This window comes from Procambarus clarkii, chromosome 28 (genome assembly GCF_040958095.1).
Source record: "Procambarus clarkii isolate CNS0578487 chromosome 28, FALCON_Pclarkii_2.0, whole genome shotgun sequence".
NCBI lineage: Eukaryota > Metazoa > Arthropoda > Malacostraca > Decapoda > Cambaridae > Procambarus > Procambarus clarkii.
The window spans coordinates 41650498-41669928 of NC_091177.1; the positions used below are offsets into that span (position 1 = coordinate 41650498).

The 19431-nt window shown below is 38.5% G+C and overlaps 1 pseudogene; it reads right to left on the minus strand.

Annotated features, from left to right (window-relative positions):
- Positions 1 to 430: 430 nt before the first annotated feature.
- The window catches only part of LOC123755120 (glutamate receptor ionotropic, delta-2-like), a 57776-nt pseudogene continuing 38775 nt past the window's right edge, over positions 431 to 19431 (minus strand).

A 19431-nucleotide genomic window follows, 5' to 3' on the forward strand; every position in this document is an offset into this window, starting at 1 on the left:
ACATAATCTTTCATACAGAATAGGGTCGCAGCACATTTCTGCGTATATCTAAGCTTCCTGAAAATTAGGTAAAATTAATATAATATTTCCACGATTCAGTACTTAGCGCTTATGAAAATCATAGTTATTATTTAGTAAAACTTGCTTTATTTTTTGTATTGAGACAGGTATTTTCTCTCCTGAACCATGTATGACATACCATCCTGTGAGATGAGAATATTAGATGAACATATAACTAGTTTATGATTTACACTGTGTAATCTTGCATATAGAATAGGGCAGCAGCACGTTGAACAAAAAAGTGATGCATTTTGGTCAATAAAAACATTTTCGTTTTCAATTTCGTTACTTCCGCTGTTTCGTGCTTTGTCTGTTTAGTAACTTGAGATATATCATAGTTTAATAAAAACATGAGAGATGCAAGTTGAGGAATAAAGTATAATTTATTTTGATAATGCTACATTCAGTTGATAATACTTTCAATTTAATATATTATAACCCTAATAAACTTTATAAGTTACAATGATTGAAAAAGTTGATTATATGTACTGTTGCTTTAGTACAAAATATGATACAGGAGGTGAAGCCATTTATGGATCACAAAGGAACGTGGTTACACAGGATCTCTATGCACAGGACCATCATTCTTGAGTCACTTTAGAGCATAGTGATTTAGGAACTCCAGGCACATGACCAGCAGACCGAGAGAATGGCCACAAGCCAGCACAAGAAACATGCACTGAAAGAAAATTACAATTGAGTGTAATTACAACAATACATTAACTCTACAAAACATGTTTGAACTTCTCTCATCCTCTGTTAAAAAATGCACTACTATAATGTAATTAAAAATTTAGTATGTAGTTCATCGTTAAGTAAAAAAAAAAAAAAGTATGTTACCCAGATTTCCTTAAGAGAAAGCGAAGTTTGGATTAGAACCTTGGATGGCAGGCTGGTACAGGCGCTAATGTTTGGGCTTAAGGCTTTTATCCACTGATCATAGAGTCCAGCCTCGTTGATCCTCCTTATCCTAGAAAGAATAATTATAAAATTACATACTCTGTATATATACAATAAACCCAATTATAAATTAATAAAAGGTAAATGTGATTTATGGATATATTTTTTATGAAGGAACTTATTTTAATGCCGTAGTGCTTGAATGAAGGTGAAGATAACACCCAATATATGTGTAAGTGTATTAACAATCAAATTTTCAGGTGTAACCTACAAAGTTACATCTGAAAATAAGGTTTTCAGATGTAATAAAATACAGAAGGTTTCTCAAGGTGCTGTATAAAATGTTCTGAACAAGTTTCTTGGAGTTAGAGTAAATCTGGCAGAGCGCCACACTTGGCGTCTATCATTAGGCGTCGTTGTGATTACTCTTCCCGAGGATTCACCAAGGGAAGTCAAAGTTTCAGAAGAATGCTCATTTATTCTTCCCGAGGATTCACCAAGGGAAGTCAAAGTTTCAGAAGAATGCTCATTTATTCTTCCCGAGGATTCACCAAGGGAAGTCAAAGTTTCAGAAGAATGCTAATTTATTCTCATTTATAGGAACTGGGGGCAGGTTTGTGCGGAATCATTATCTCAACTCTGGACACCACAAGTTCCGTACTTATCCGAATTAAGGAGATCCGTTAGTTTAGCTTCCTTGAGAATAATATTATGGTTAATCGGATCTACTTTACTGCAAGATTTATAAGCCTATTATATCTTTAGAATCTATAATTACTCCTTGTATTAGGTTTCTCTTTATGACATTTGAGAAGTTGTACAATTAAACCATTATTAAAATCTATCCTATGATTAAAATCCCAACAACGGTTAGCAATTGCATTATTCTTATTTTTTTTTACTGCTGTTATGTGTTCATCAGTTCTTACAATAACCCACTACCAGTCTCTCCAACATGTGATGAATTGCAATCATTACAATATATCACATAAACACCATTACCTACATTGTTCATATTATTACCATTATCAACGTTATCATTGCTACCTCTACCCCATTACCATTATTACCTTCAGTAACTACACTACTGCTGCAATTATTGTTAACTCCAACATCAACGGTATTAACACCATTATTCTCATTGTTATTGTTATTATTACTGTTATTATTGAGTTTGTTGTGGTAAAGTTTTCTCCTAATCGTAATTTGGAAATCAAATACAATTTCTAATTAGTGTCGCTAAGGTCTTTAGATATGTTTTCTAAAAATAGTATATAAGGCATCTTTACCAGGGGGCCTCGTAGCCTGGTGGATAGCGCGCAGGACTCGTAATTCTGTGGCGCGGGTTCGATTCCCGCACGAGGCAGAAACAAATGGGCAAAGTTTCTTTCACCCTGAATGCCCCTGTTACCTAGCAGTAAATAGGTACCTGGGAGTTAGTCAGCTGTCACGGGCTGCTTCCTGGGGGTGGAGGCCTGGTCTAGGACCGGGCCGCGGGGACACTAAAGCCCCGAAATCATCTCAAGATAACCTCAAGATAACCATCACTTTATTTTCTTCATTCCATTAATTTGAATTGTTTCCATTGTAGAAAATACTCCTAGTTTTTTTCTTACAACATTTGGTGTATCAGCGGCAATAAGTGAGTTTGATGATTTTTTTTTATTAATACATAAGATACATCTGCAATTGTGCAGCTACCCTAGACTATATGAAGGGGAGAACAGTGTGTGAAAAAGCAAGCTACGTAATGCTAAAAAAAATCCCATCACACAGGATGATTCGTTATACAGAGGCATGTGATAAGTAGTCTGCACTGACAGACTCTGGGCTCGTTATGAGGATATCATGAGCACAAGAGTGAATAAGGTAGCAGTGATAATAAAAGTCCCCATCTCGCAGGATGGTTAGTCATACAGGGCCATATGTTTAGTAGCCTGCACTGGCAAATTTTGGGTAAACTGTGAAGATATCTTCAAAAATACGAGAGTGAATAAAGTAATTGCAAAGCTCCAGGTACCTCATCCCAACTGGTTTGAAAGGTCTAATAACTGGGCATTCGGTGATGTAGTGTGGGAGATCATGCCACAGTTCCTGCTCACAGAGTTTGCACCTGGAGTGCTCAGGATTGGGAGATCCGTCACCTGCAGCCACCTGCCACAGGTAACGGTAACCCAGCCTGATCCTGGCAACCACTGTGTCGCACAGGGACGTTTTTTGCTGCCCATAGATATAGGTTTCAGATCTGAACATATCATAGCTTTTTATACTAGTGCTTTCAGGTCGTTGGGAGTCAGTAATTTCTTTCCTATCAGACCTGAGTGTTTGGACCAATATAGTTTTGACAGTAGAGATGGGGATACCTAGATCTAATTCAACTTCATCTTTGTTGCACGCTAATTTGGCTGCAATGTCTGTCTCATTATGATGGGTTATATTTATGTGTGTGAAGGTATCCATACAAAGGAGATTTGAGACCCTTTACTCTGTGCAGCAATTAGGTCATTTATAATTGGTAGTATGAGGTTCTTGCTGTTGATCTTCTAGGAGAAGTTTCTGATTGATTGAAGAGCAGACTTTGAATCACAGAATATTATTCCTCCTTCAATGTTTTTTAATGTTCTGGTAGCTAGATATAATGCTGCTAGTTCTGTTTGTGTGGAGGTCAGCCAGTTGTTTAACCTGACACTGACAGTCTTTGCGCAAATATTATTTCTATAAAACCTCAACTCGTTCTCGCACTTTCTTACAGTCAATATTGACTTATTAAATAAGTGCATATGTGACATACTATTTTATTGTGAATATTTTAGTTTACCTTGAAAAGCTTCATAGAAAACACCGACCTTACCTAACTTTCTTAGTATGTTAAGATAAGCATCTTATTGCTTCGTAATTACAATTATTACTTAACCTATACCTATAATAGGTTAAGTAATAATTGTTAATAATTACAATTATTACTTAACCTGTACCTATAATAGGTTAAGTAATAATTGTAATTACGAAGCAATAAGATGCTTTTCTTAACATACTAAGAAGGTTAGGTAAGGTCGGTGTTTTCTATGAAGCTTTTCAAGGTAAACTAAAATATTCACAATAAATTAGTATGTCACATATGCACGTATTTAATAAGTCAATATTGACTATACGAAAGTGCGAGAACGGGTTGAAAACCTACATGCTGCTGCAGTCCGTCCATAAGATTGGACTGAGCCGTCGGTGCAGACACAGTGCTCGTGAGAACTTAAATTCTCGATGGAGGAGGGAATTGTTTCGAGTGTGACAGCTTTGAGAGGAGCAAGATTTTCATTATTTTTCTTGGTGACAGGTGTGTATGATACTTGAATGGTGGGGTACAGATAAAGAACAATATCAGAAATTGAAGGGACGACGACGTTTCGGTCCGTCCTGGACCATTCTCAAGTCGATGAGACTTGAGAATGGTCCAGGACGGACCGAAACGTCGTCGTCCCTTCAATTTCTAGTGTGTGGTCTGGTCAACATACTTCAGCCACGTTATTGTGACTCATCGCCTGCACAAGAATATCAGAGACAGGTAGTTTGCACGTTAAAAGATTGTTGAGTTTAATGAGATTGTTGGCATTTTTTCTCAGCCATTTATCATAAAATGAGTGAGTTAGTATGTCAACACCAGTCAATAGGGTGTTAACAGCACTAAATAATTTGTCTCTGAGCAATGCAGATGTAGGGTGACTCATGACTTTTAATAAAACAGTTGGTAAAATGTTAAGTTTCACTATCTGAAAATGAAGTGGTCACATAAACGGAGAGCTGTGATGTAAAGACCAATGATAACAACTTTCGTTTAACTTGGTCGCTGTGGAATGAAAAATAACGTATATAGGTATCGGTCTGCATACTTTTATGATAAACAACGATACAGAAATGCTCATTGTTTTTTCATTACCATAACATCCAGAATGATAATTTAGTTATCTATGTTTTATTCCAAAATGAGTTTGATATTAATCATTTAATCATTTACTTTGTTAAAAAATACTTTGATGGAATTCTCGTCTTCCGCATCAACCACAGCGAAAATATCATGAACATATCTCTACCAAAAATATTTTTTTGGCAATTTAGTCAATGTAGGGTAAGAGACTTATCCTATAAAATTCCATGTACTGGGTTGGCCAAAATAGAGGAGAGGGAAACCCCATCGCCGCTCCCTAAGTTTGGTTGTTAAATTTAAAATAAATGTGTGGTGCAAAGGTTGATTAATTCACAGAGTTTACCTATAGCGATGGGGAAATCAAACTTATCTTTATTTTTTGCTCGAATAAATTCCAGAACCTTATCAAGGGACATTTGTGAACAAGGAAGTAACATCAACACTAATCATATTTTCTTTATTACTGGATTCTAAGTGATTAATGAAATAACAAGAGTGAACGAAATGAGAATCAGAGACTACACCAACGTATTGTACAAGAGTTTCAGCAAACCAAATTGAGAGATTTTAAGGGAAAGAACGAACATGAGACTATGGGACGCATGGGACAACCGTTCTTCTGACCTTTAAGGAGCCCATACATATAAGGGAGAGTAGGGAGTTTTGGAGAGACACTTCTCATATAAATATATGGCGCTGGTTGAAGGATCTGTGGTGCAGGTTGAAGGATCTGTGGCGCGGGTTGAAGGATTTGTTGCGCTGGCTGTAGGTATGAAGGATGTGTAGGATCCTGTGGGATCTGCGTCGGCCTTACAGAGTCTCTATAATTACTAACCGGAATCATTTTTAAAGAGAAAATTAAGTTGATTTGACATTTGGAAATGTCAACAGTATTGTACAGTTTAGGATATATATTCTGGTAATTTAATAAGAAGTCCATTTTCTTCAAATAGTCAACCTGATTCTTCCCCACAACTGAATTACCCTTGTCTGATTTCATTATTATTATATCTTTTTGTAACTGGATAACCTCTCCAGAGCAGATGCTAATTTGCTAGGAATTAAATATTTAAATTTGGTGCCCTCTCGCTGCTAATCATGAAGGCACTAAGATAGGAAGTAAAATCATTATATTGCACTGAGTAGATGACATTAATTTGACTATTAAATTTTAAATGAAAATCTGAACCAGAACCAAGACAATGATTGAAACCAAATTCTAAGACTACTGCCTCATCTCTAGAGAGAATCCTAATATATATATTTTAAAAAATACCATTGTAACTAAATTTGTCCCAAAGGGAATTATGATTCTTTTTTCAGAATTCCTGTTAAAGTTGTAACTCTGTTTAAACTTAAGCACAGATACTTTGTGTCAATGTATATGCTGCTTAACTGTTTATCGTATAAAACACGCACATCAATACCCATATACATTACTTGTCATTCCATAGTGACTAAATTAAGAACATTTGGTCTTTTCCTTTTCCTCCATTTATGTGACCCTGAATTTTTAGATAGTAAAACTAACCATATTATCAACTGTTTCATCAAACTCACTTATCTCCACTGATACATTGATAGTTGTAAGATAAAAGTTAGGGGTATTGTCTAGAATGGTAGCCATACGGTAGCCATTTGTACAGCTGTCTTATTTACCATTTTTAGAAAAGACATCTAAAGATCTTATCGACACTAATTTCAAATTTGAATTCGATTACCAAAATACGATTCGGAGAAAACTTTCCCACAACAAACTCAATAATAACAATAATAATGAGAGTGAAGGTGTTGGTAATGACGGTGATGTTGGAGATACTTTACCTACCTTGAGGTGCTTCCGGGGCTTAGCGTCCCCGCGGCCCGGTCGTCGACCAGGCCTCCTGGTTGCCGAACTGATCAACCAGGCTACCAGAGATAACAATAATAGCAGCAAGCGTGGAGTTAGTGAAGGAAGTAATGGTAATGGGGGTAGAGGTAGCAATGGTAACGTTGATAACGGTAATAATAAGAATAATTTAGATAATGATGTTTATGTAATACATTGTAATGATTGCAATTTTATCATAGGCTGGAGAGACTGGCCGCGTGGGTCATGGAAAAGAATTGATGAATAAAACAAACAGTAAACAAAAATTATAAGAATAATGTCATTGCTAAACACTCCTAGGACTTTAATCATAGGATGGATTTTAAAAGTAGTAAAATTATGTAAATTATATACAACTGCTCAAATATCAATGAGAGACGCCAAATAGAATGAGAAGTTATAGATTCTTTAGAAACAGTAAAGGGCAATAAATCTTTCAGTAAAGTAGATCGAATTAATCGTAACATTATTCTTAAGGAAGCAAAACTAATTAATATCATTAATCCACATAAGCACAAACCTTGTGGTGTCTTGAGTAGGGATAATGATCCCTCGGGACTGCCCACAGTTGCCGTAAATGAGGATAACTGAGAATTCAGTTGAAACTTCGACTTCCCTGGCCTGGTCGACGACCGGGCCGCGGGGACACTAAGCCCCGGAAGCACCTCAAGGTAGCCTCCCTTGGCGAGTCCGCTCTGCCAGATTTATAAACGCAAGCTCCTATAATCTTGTTCAGAACATTGTATTTAGTACCAAATGTATGGAGGCTATATCCGAAATTTTGGTTGATTATTTCCTTAATGATCTTTTGTACGACTTTATTAACATATTGGATCTTTCGTTTACATTTGTTTTTATGTCAGGATAAGGTACGTTAGGTTATAACGCCGATGAAAAGACGTTTAATTTTTTAGATCATGTATACCCAATCCTCTTATTTTTCTACGCTGTTCTTTAGGGACAAAGTTTTCAAACCATAAGAAATACATGGAATGCTTTGATATGAAGACTTGCAGCAATGGAAGAGCTGAGGGGTCCACTGCAGCCGCTCAACTAGATAAAGTAAAGGAACGTGTAATGCACATAAAGTGATGTGTGGCAAAGGAGCTGGGCACACAGAAATCACAATAACGTGATATATCAAATGATATATCTAAGGCACGTCTTGGATCATCATGGGCGTCGCTTCGAAACCTCATCACAGCCCTTGTGGAGTTGTTCAAAGGAGCTGTGGTTTCACCATTGCATGGAAGTAACTTTATTCATTGTTAAACATTTGTGTACCAAGTGTAGTGGGTAAAGCATAAGACAGGCCAGGGTCTTACAGCACCAATTACAATCACGGCAGGATCTGGCTCTAACCCTACATCTCTATAAAATAAAGTGGTAGCATTTGAGTTTGGAGACGATATTTGAAAGTAAGAAATAACAATAAGCACAGTGCTGCTGTTTTTACTGAATTAGGGAACAAGGTTATATGAACTGTGGCTGCAGTCCTTGCATTTTACAGTTCGTGATAATCAAAAGATCAAGTTAAGATTCTGATTTCAAATGACGAGTAGTGTTTGGAACAGTCCTCATGGCACTGTGGTGAATGCGTATACCAACCTTTTACTAAAGACTGGCACCAGGGAATGGCCCTTACGGAGTCCAATGGCATACATTAGTGGCAAGAACTCCTCCCTCCCTACGTAAAAGTCGCATCGACCTGCAGAAACATGACATTCAGACAGCTAATGCTGATTAAAAATTATGGATTAAATTTGTTTAAATAAATAACATAAACTTTTAGTCCTCCTACACATGTCTGATATAACTCGATTTGAAACTGTCTACAAACCATATTTTAATGTCATTATTTTTCCAATTACTTTATAAGAAGACAAATATTTCAAGAATGCACTAATATGACAATTGAAAACTAGTTCTAACCAAGAAATTACAGCATTAAAAAACTCTTCACTCTTGTCTCTTTTAAATTCTTTACGAAAAAATGTATTTTCAGAAGTTGTCAATTGCAATTTATTTTGTTCATGTGGCATTTTTCTGAATATCGAGATATATAATGCTTTTGGAGATCCTTAAATTACAATGATATATACAACATGTCATAAATTTCAAAGATATTTTAATATAATTAATTAGTAAGAAAACCTTTCAGGGAGAAGTCTCGGGCCATCTCAGCAATGAGGAATAAATCTTCCAAAATAAGAAAGTGATGACCTTTTCTGACAAACTTGTCTATATACCATCCCATCTCCGATGTCGTGATGTACTCTAGGCGATTATATTTCTCCAGATTAGCAATGCTTCGTAATGGACCCTGATGCGCTGTCTTGAAGACAATGAAATAACAGTAAACATGGATATCCAATACATTTTTATTTTTTGGGGAAAAATAGAGAAAATCACTCGACCTATTAGGCCAATCGAGCCTTGCATATTATGCCGAGACGCCGAATATATATATATATATATATATATTTATATATATATATATATATATATATATATATATATATATATATATATATATATACACATACATATACATATATATATATATATATATATATATACATATATATATATATATATTATATATATTAATATATATACTATATATACTATATATACATGTGTAGTGCCTCGCAGATATCAAGCCGCCTGATATCGCTGTATCTATCGATGATTTCCGTGTTTTTTGTTAAGACTTCTCTGGTGATGGTCTGGTTGTGGTAAGATACAATTGATGATTTACTATAAAACCAAGAAAACGGCCAGCCTACTCATGAGAAACTCTCCAGACACAAAGCAGAACGCTTTAAAAGAGACCAATGCCGTCTATGCCTTCAAATGCGCACTTCGGGACTGTAAGATTCAAAGAACTCAGTATATAGGCAAGACAACAACATCTCTTTCCAGGCGATTAACGATGCATAAGCAACAGGGCTCCGTTAGGGAACATATAATCTCTTCCCACAACCAGACCATCACCAGAGAAGTCTTAACAGAAAACACGGAAATCATCGATAGATACAGCGATAGCAGGCGGCTTGATATCTGCAAGGCACTACACATTAAGAAGTCAACACCAGCAACCAACAGCCAATTAATGTACAACTATATTCTACCCACTTCAAGACTCCGCACCAATATAGAAGCATCAAGAAATATGGGCCAATAGGCCCTTTGCAGTTACTTCCATTCTTCCCTTTAACTTACCCAATATTATACCCATTGTTTCGTGTTCTGTCGTGTGTTGAAAGTTTGTTTTCACCTCATCCAAAACTGTTGTAACATATCACCTCACCCAAATGCAGGTATAAAATGAAAGCTGTTTAAACTCTGTTTAGTGTTTGCAGGTTATAGTTGTGTGTGTGTAAACTAAAGTCTTTGAAAATGTAATAAGTTATTACGAAACGCGTTCAAGTGTCGCGTCAGACTAGAAATAAAAATGGATTTTGGAGAATTGATTTTTCAATTACCATCGACAGTGAAAAGAAACATAAGAAATATTGAGAAAATTCGTGTTAGAATTATTAATCTTATTTTTTCGGTCATATTTAATAATATATATAGTATATAATAATATATATAATATATATATTATATATAGTATATAATAATATATATAATATATATATATATATATATATATATATATATATATATATATATATATATATTGTGACGGTAAAGCATTGGTGTTCGGCTGTTTCAAAAGTTGGGGGCAGGGCCTCATCACATAACAAAAAAAAAAAGAGAAGTTTGTCCTTTTGTCTGTGGTAAGGTAATGGGAAGACACAAAACACAAAGTATAAACAATGAAATTTTTTAATTACTCTAGAAAACAAGATATGAATAAAGACAATCTCGTAAAATTCAAAACAAGTCAACAAACAAAACAACATGAATAATTACTGGCAGTGAACAATTTTTCTCTAAGACAATAAAGTGCAAGTTATGAAATCAAAGCAGGTGCTGAGAATACTGGCTTCAAGCGGCCACCTCCCTTAGTACACGACAGCCAGGGCTTAGTCTACTATAGAGAGATGTCAACTCCAAGGAGCACAGGGATATTCTGAGGAGACGGCGTGCTGCTGGCCCAGACGTCGACTCATGTAGTGGCGTGAGTGCAGGTGCGGCGACACACCAGCCAATCAGCAACAGGCAGGCGGAGAATGAGTAGTTTGCTGGTTGACGGCAGGCGGTATCCGGTGTGTCGGGTTGTGCATGGTACACTTTGCTTCCCGGGCAAAACGTTTGGTGATACTGGTGGACGTATCTTCAATATAGTATCTTGTACTTGAATGACGCAAATGTGTAGGGAAGAGCAGGCTCAATCTCTCTTGAAAGAGATTATTGTCACAATATATATATATATATATATATATATATATATATATATATATATATATATATATATATATATATATATATATATATATATATATATATATATATATATATATATATATATATATATATATATATATATATATATATATATATATATATATATATATATATATATATATATCTACATAGCCTATGACTAAGCGTGTACTAGCAGTTGGCTTTAGAATATTCTGTGCTCCCAAGGCTGATACTTTTATCTAGCATACGCTCTGTGTATTAGTGGAGGTTTTCAGCCAGCCAATATTCTCAGCACCTTTTACTCATTTTTGCCTTGTTCATTGTAGAGTAACGTAACCATTATTTTGTTTTATATTGTTTTTTGTCTTTGTATTTATGTTTAATTTGCCCTGTACATAGCCAAGGGATTATCTTTGTTTATATTTGTTTAAAGTCAATTAAAGTTTCATTGTTCATATGATTTGTTTTGCGTGTTTTTCCCTTTTACTTGACCACAGGAGGCAACAGCCAACCAGTCAACTTTTTTTCTCTTTTTTTTACTTATGTGATTGGCATTTACACCAGCTGTTGGGAGGACTGCCGCACACCTACATTTTCCCATCACATTAATGGGGGCCCGTTTGGGATATGAACGCCTTCCTTTTGGACTGTGTAACGCCCCGGCCACCTTCCAGCGAGCTGTCAACCACGTCATCTACGGCCTAGATCACACCTACGACTACTTTGATGACATCGTTGTGGCAACTAACATCTGTAGCGAACATCTGCTCCAGCTGCAACGACTGTTCTCCAAGCTCCTGACAGCCGTCCTCACCATCAACTTGGGCAAGTCCACCTTTGCTAAAGGTAAAGTTCGTTATCTTGCTCATGTGATAGGGAGTGGCAGCCTAGCTCCTTTAACAATTCACACTCAAGCCATTCAGCATTACCCACAACCTACAACCAGGAAGCAGCTCCAGCGCTTTCTTCGCCTTATATCTTACTATCGTAGGTTTGTGAAAATTTTTAGTACAGTAGCAATACCATTGATTAATCTGACCAGCCCCAATCAACGGTATCATTGGACCATCCACCAGACCATTGCCTTTGAACAACTCAAATCTCTGCTATATTCTGATCCCATTCTCGCCTCTCCTGATATTACGAAGCCCTTCATCATCAATGTCGACGCCAGTGGCACCGGCATCGGGGGCGTCCTAATGCAACAGCGTAGCGAAGAGGCTCTTCCTGTCAGCTACTACAGCTACAAGTTGAAGCCCCATCAGAAGAACTATAGCACAATAGAAAAGGAACTCCTTTCCATCGTCCTGAACCTACAACACTTCGAGCCTTACCTACAGGGTAATCGGTCTATTACCCTCTACTCAGACCACAATCCCCTACGGTTCCTGCAACAGGCCCAATTCAGCAATCAACGTCTTCTATGCTGGGCTCTGTACCTGCAGAATTTTAACCTGGAGATATTATTCATCAAAACTTGGCTTATTAGGCAAATCGGGCCTTGCATAGTAGGCTGAGAAGTGCGTTCTGGCTACTAGGTACGACATATATATATATATATATATAATATATATATATATATATATATATATATATATATATATATATATATATATATATATATATATATATATATATATATATATATATATAAGTCTTTGAAAATGTAATAAGTTATTACAAAACGCGTTCAAGTGTCACGTCAGACTAGATATTAAAATGAATTTTGGAGAATTGATTTTTCAATTACCATCGACAGTGAAAAGAAACATAAGAAATATTGAGAAAACTTGTGTTAGAATTATTAATCTTACTTTTTTGGCCATATTTAATAATATATATATATATATATATATATATATATATATATATATATATATATATATATATATATATATATATATATATATATATATATATATATATATATATATATATATATATATAAATATATATATATATATATATATATATATATATATATATATATATATATATATATATATATATATATATGTTCTTTCTCCTCTCTCTCAAACTAAGTAATAATATAAAACTCTGAAAAACTGCTGTCTAAGAATCCTGAAAGCAAAAACCATGATTTCAAACTCGCAGTTGTCATGTGTAAAAAAAAATGAAAAAATTGGCTGGTGATTGGTTGAGATTGAATATTCCAGTGGATCAGCCCTTGGGAGGAGGTGGCTGAACGCTGAACCTTTGAGATAATATCTTCAAAAGTTTTGTCGTATTGAAGATGTTTTGATCCTCTTTGCTATACCTAGGTTTCAAAGTTGTGAGTATTGCGATTTGACCAGATTTCCAGACAAAAAGTGACTTTGTTTTTGAATTTGCGCCTTAGGTAGGGGGGGGGGGGGGAAATGGCCGCCTCCCCTTCCCTAACGCCTGACCAGAGGCCTAAGGAGGTACCCCGGGCGCTGGAATTTTAGCCCCCTATTGCCCCGGTCCCTAAAGCTGTTTTTCCCAGTGCAGCCTGGACACGGTGGCACGAACGGACCACTCACCTGCTATACTGATGCCTCAGTGTTTTAGTGATTTGGTGGTACCAGTGCAGCGTCATATACAGTGTAGAGAACTATGAAGCGTGTGTGTGTGTGTGTGTGTGTGTGTGTGTGTGTGTGTGTGTGTGTGTGTGTGTGTGTGTGTGTGTGTGTGGATAAAGTAGGTATCAGCGTGGCACTCTTAGAGTACCTGTCACTCCAGATGAAACAACTCTACCAGGGAGGTACCCACAGCAGCGCAGAAAGCTGAACGTGTATACACCTACGTTTGCTTGTATGGTGTCTGAACCATTCATCTTGTTTCTGCATTATGATTAGTAGCCACTGTTGTTTTGGGTCCAGGCCATAGCCCGAAGTGCTACTCTGTTGTAGAAGCTGACTTGTCTTGTCACTTCATGTTGTGACTGACAACTATGGCCACCTCCCTCCTGCCTGCTGGGGACACCCACAGTCACCCTTCCCAAAATGCTTCAGACGCATTTGCGTCCACTTCAGCCACCACCCCGCATGACGTACAATATGGACAAGCATTCCATCCCACTACATCCGTATACGAGGAGGACACCAGCTCAAGTGATGATGCAGCCTCGGATGATAATTATACTGTACACAAAAGCCGGAATACCTTACGCAAAGAGAAAAAGTTCAGGAAAGCCAACAATGCTGTCAAGATGACCAATGTCACTCCCACAAAGGGCGGGGGAGGACCATGACCTCCTCTAGCAGCCCGTAATAAATATGCCAGGCTGGCATTTCCATCTGAAGTTACCAGTGACCAGAGGTACTCCTGGATGAAACGTGATCTCCCTAGTGTTTTTGCTGACCCCATAGACGTCATAATCCCTGGACACGCCTCACTCTACATCTATGTAGCCAGGTCCGATCAAGTCACCATCTCGGCCCTACTCCAAGGTCAAGTGGGTGGCATCTCATTCAGTAACGAAGACTCTCCTGGGGACTCCAGGAGATACAAAGAGTACCTTGTCACATTCTACTCTCATTACCTTGACATTTCCCATGCGAAAGAACTACCAGGTGTGTACAGTACAAGACGCATCAAGTCTGGGGGAAGCCACTAAACAGGATTGTCATCGTCTGGGAAAATAAGGCGCCGCCCCCCAGTCATCACAGGTTCCTAAGCCCCTACCGGCCAGCCAGTCCCATAACACCCTGGATGTCCTCAGCTGTTATGTGTTTTAAATGTCAACACTTTGGTCACATAGCCAAGCACTGTATATCTTCAGTCACTTGTGCTTTCTGTGCAGATTATCATTCCACTAAAGAATGCCCCCAATAAAGACCGCGCTCTTGGGACCGATGAAACCACATCCACAGCCACCAAGCACAAGTCTTCCAGGTGCTTGCTGGAGGGTGTGACCGCCTGGCACAAGGACTGTGTCAAGCGTCCCCCTCCCAACAGCACCGTGGAGCAAACCCCCACCTCCCCAGTCCACCCCTCCCCCCGGGATGATCCCACCACTACACCAGCCCCCCCCCCCCCCCCCCGGGATGATCCCACCACTACACCAGCCCCCCCCCCCCCCCCCGGGATGATCCCACCACTACACCAGCCCCCCCCCCCCCCCCCCCCGGGATGATCCCACCACTACACCAGCCCCCCCCCCCCCCGGGATGATCCCACCACTACACCAGCCCGCACTCCCACCCGGGATGACCCGACCACCGTTCCTGACACCAACAGCCTGGCATGCTTCCCTCGCCTACCTGGGAAGCCTGACGCCAGCTTGCAGAGCAGAGGGAGGTGTTAGAAATTCCAGCTCGCATGAGTAAATTCGAAATTACCATCTGTAAGCTCCAAGAAACACTCACGCACATTGAAAATGGTCTCAACAGCATTTATGCTAAGATCAACATAGACAACCTATGACAGTATTCAAGCGATCCTCTCGACATCCCACGGAGTGAAGTGAGCGTCCAAGTCTCTAGGGAAATGCCTTCTAGTGCTGTAAGTGTTGACACGTCTCAAGCAAGTATTGACTACTCCTCCAGTGCTGAAAGTACCGCTGTGGCGAGTGTAACATATGAAAACCCGAGTGTCTTAACTATAATTAACAAATGCGCTCAAGAACTCATTACAAACAATACTTCTTGTACCTCTATGCATCTTGATGAACACGAAATGATTGTAAATGCTAGGAAAGATGGAGGCAAACAACTGACCTTGTCACAGATGAAAGACATCTTTGCCATTGATGACTGTGAACAATTGTCACTTGTACGCAATATTCTCCAACTTGTGAACCTTGTAAATACTTCTCTCCGTCAGGTTTATGACGGAGAGATTACCCACGACCAACTCACTCTTAAATTTTTCACATGGAATGTTAGAAGCGTGCGAAGGAGGCTGTTTGATCTAATGATGTACGCTGGTGCCAACAACATTGATGTACTGTGCTTGCAGGAACCATACACTGCAAACAAAAAAAAAATGCCACCCAAACTCACAGGTTATGTATCTTTCTCAAATGTTGGTTCACATGATGTCGGTATCTTGAAGTATGTTAAAAGTAATCTTGTCTGTAAACATGTTAAAAACCACAAAAGTGACGACTCATATTACCTGCAGTTTCAGATTGCTACAGCGACCGACTTTATTAACTTATTTAATGTATATGTAAGGTGCGATCAAATGGTGGAAGCTTCTCTTCCAAAAATCACCAGCAGCTCTCAATCCATTGTCATGGGTCATTTTAATGCCAGACACACTAGCCTGGGCGACACCAATACAAATAAAAATGGCAGGGTCTTTGTGAAATACTTAAAAGGCAATAACATTTCCGTATTCAACTTTGACTCCTCTAACGTCACACACCTCATGGGTGGCAGGCTTGATTATGTCATTGGTCACTGTCTCATTGATAATGCTGTCGGAGGATCAATTGTTCACGAATTAGTTAGAGATCACTTTGCCATATTCAGTTCATATACTATAAATAATGTCAAATCCCTAAACTTTGAAAAAATAATTAATATCCCTGAAAATTTACACATGCACTTCAAATTCCGCATTTCTGAATGGTACAACACTTACTGTTTTACATTATATGAGGAGTAAGGAGTTACACTGAAGTAACCAGTTTTAATGACAATGTTGTAAAATCCACAAGACCCAAAACAGTGAGGAAGGGACAGAGGTGTCTCCGAGGTGTCTCCGAGGAAGGGACAGAGGTGTCAGAGAGCAGTCTCCGTGGTGTAGTGGTAAGACACTCGCCTGGCGTTCCGCGAGCGCTATGTCATGGGTTCGTATCCTGGCCGGGGAGGATTTACTGGGCGCAATTCCTTAACTGTAGCCTCTGTTTAACGCAACAGTAAAATGTACTTGGATGAAAAAACGATTCTTCGCGGCAGGGGATCGTATTCCAGGGACCATAGGATTAAGGACTTGCCCGAAACGCTATGCGTACTAGTGGCTGTACAAGAATGTAACAACTCTTGTATATATCTCAAAAAAAAAAAAAAAAAAAAAAAGGTGGTTCACTGACTCACGCCTAAAGCCTCTGCATGACAGAGTTCTATTCCCAGCTGAGCAGTATAAAACATAACAATCTGACACCCTCAACATATTTCTTAAGGCTAGTTGGGAGTTTAGATAGGTAAAGGAACAGGTGTATAACCAGCACTGGGGAACAGTTTTTGCAAGGCATCAATCATGCAACATCCTCATCCCAAATGTGGAACAAAATTAAAAAGATTTCTCATCCTAGCAGTCGTCAACTTGATCACCATTCACCTGTAGACTATGCCGACATGCTGCTTCAACAAGCCTAATTCACAAAAATTCAGACCTATTTCTCTGACGTCGTGCATGTGTAAAGTTCTTGAGAGGATTATACTCGACAGACTAATGTTTCAAATCAAGCCCCACCTTGCCCCTAACCTGTATGGTTTCCTTCCTGGAAGAAGCACACAATCTTGCTTTGCTGAGTATTTATCGGAGAGAGACCAAGCTCTCAGGCGGCATTTATTGATCTCCAAACTGCCTTTGATACAGAAAGCAGAGAAATAATATTGGAACAACTAGCCTCTTTTGGAGTTAAGGGAAGACTGTTGACATGGCTCAGGGGTTACCTGAGTAACAGAACCGCCTCAGTCCTTTTCAAGGGGGTTAAAAGTAAACTTTGTGTTCCTTTGAGTAGGGTACACCCCAGGGTGGAGTGCTGAGTTCTACACTGTTCAATGTTCTGATGCACAAATTAACAATTGATATTCCCACTCAGCCTGACGAAGCCGTCATCTGTTATGCCGACGACATATGCATTGTTGCAAACACCCAAATTGACTGTCAGCTCTACTTAATTCACTCGCTGCTAAAAGCATTGAATGTGGTCTTGTTATCGCTATAACTAAATCCAGAGCTCTCCATCCTCAAGAGAAAACTCATGTCCCAATTACTTTCAAGGTCAACAACCAGAACATTGAAACGTGTAGGCAGCACAAATACCTTGGAGTTGGTATTAACAGTGACATTGTAAACGATCTTCACCATAGGTTAAAAGAAAGACTAAAACCACTGAAAACACTTACCGGTAAGAATATTGGTATCAATATTAAATATGCTAGACTATTCTATATGATATTTGTTAGATCTCTCGTTGATTATAATGCTTTGCACTTAATTAATTTCACCTCCTCTGTGTTGGACAAACTTGAAGTAGTACAGAATGAGGCCATTAGGATAATTCTTGGTGCCCCAAGATGCACAAGAATCATCAACATGAGGGAAGAACTGAAGCTTCCGACCATACTAGAGAGAATCATGCAAGTCAACAATACATTTTGCCTTAAAGTCATGAGAGACCCTACATTTCCTGCATTGTTCAGAGACAAATTATTTAGTGCTGTTAACACCCTATTGACTGGTGCCGACATACCAACTCACTCCTTTTATGATAAATGGCTGAGAAAAAATGCCTACAATCTCATTAAACTCAACATTTCTTTTAAGTACAATCTACCTGTCGCTGATATTCCTCTTTATCTGTACCCCACCATTCAAGTATCATATACACCTGTCACCAAGAAAGATAATGAGACTCTTGCTCCTTTCAAAGCTGTCACACTTGAAACAATTGCCTCCTCCATCGAGAATTTAAGATCTCATGTGCACTGTGTCTACCCCGACGGCTCAATCCAATCTTCTACTGGACGGACTGCAGCAGCATGTAGGTTTTATAGAAATAATATTTACACAAAGACTGTCAGTGTCAGGTTAAACAACTGGCTGACCTCCACACAAGCAGAACTAGCAGCATTATATCTAGCTACCAGAACATTAAAAAACACTGGAGAAGGAATAATATTTTGTGATTCAAAGTCAGCTCTTCAAGCAATCGAAAACTTCACCTGGAAGATCGACAGCAAGAACCTCATACTACCAATTATAAATGACCTAATTGCTGCACAGAGTAAAGGGTCTCAAATCTCCTTTGTATGGATACCTTCACACATAAATATAACCCATCATAATGAGACAGTCATTGCAGCCAAATTAGCGTGCAACAAAGATGAAGTTGAATTAGATCTAGGTATCCCCGTCTCTACTGTCAAAACTATATTGGTCCAAACACTCAGGTCTGATAGGAAAGAAATTACTGACTCCCAACGACCTGAAAGTACTAGTATAAAAAGCTATGATATGTTCAGATCTGAAACCTATATCTATGGGCAGCACAAAACGTCCACCAGACTATGTGACACAGTGGTTGCCAGGATCAGGTTAGGTTACTGTTACGTGTGGCAGGTGGCTGCAGGTGACGGATCTC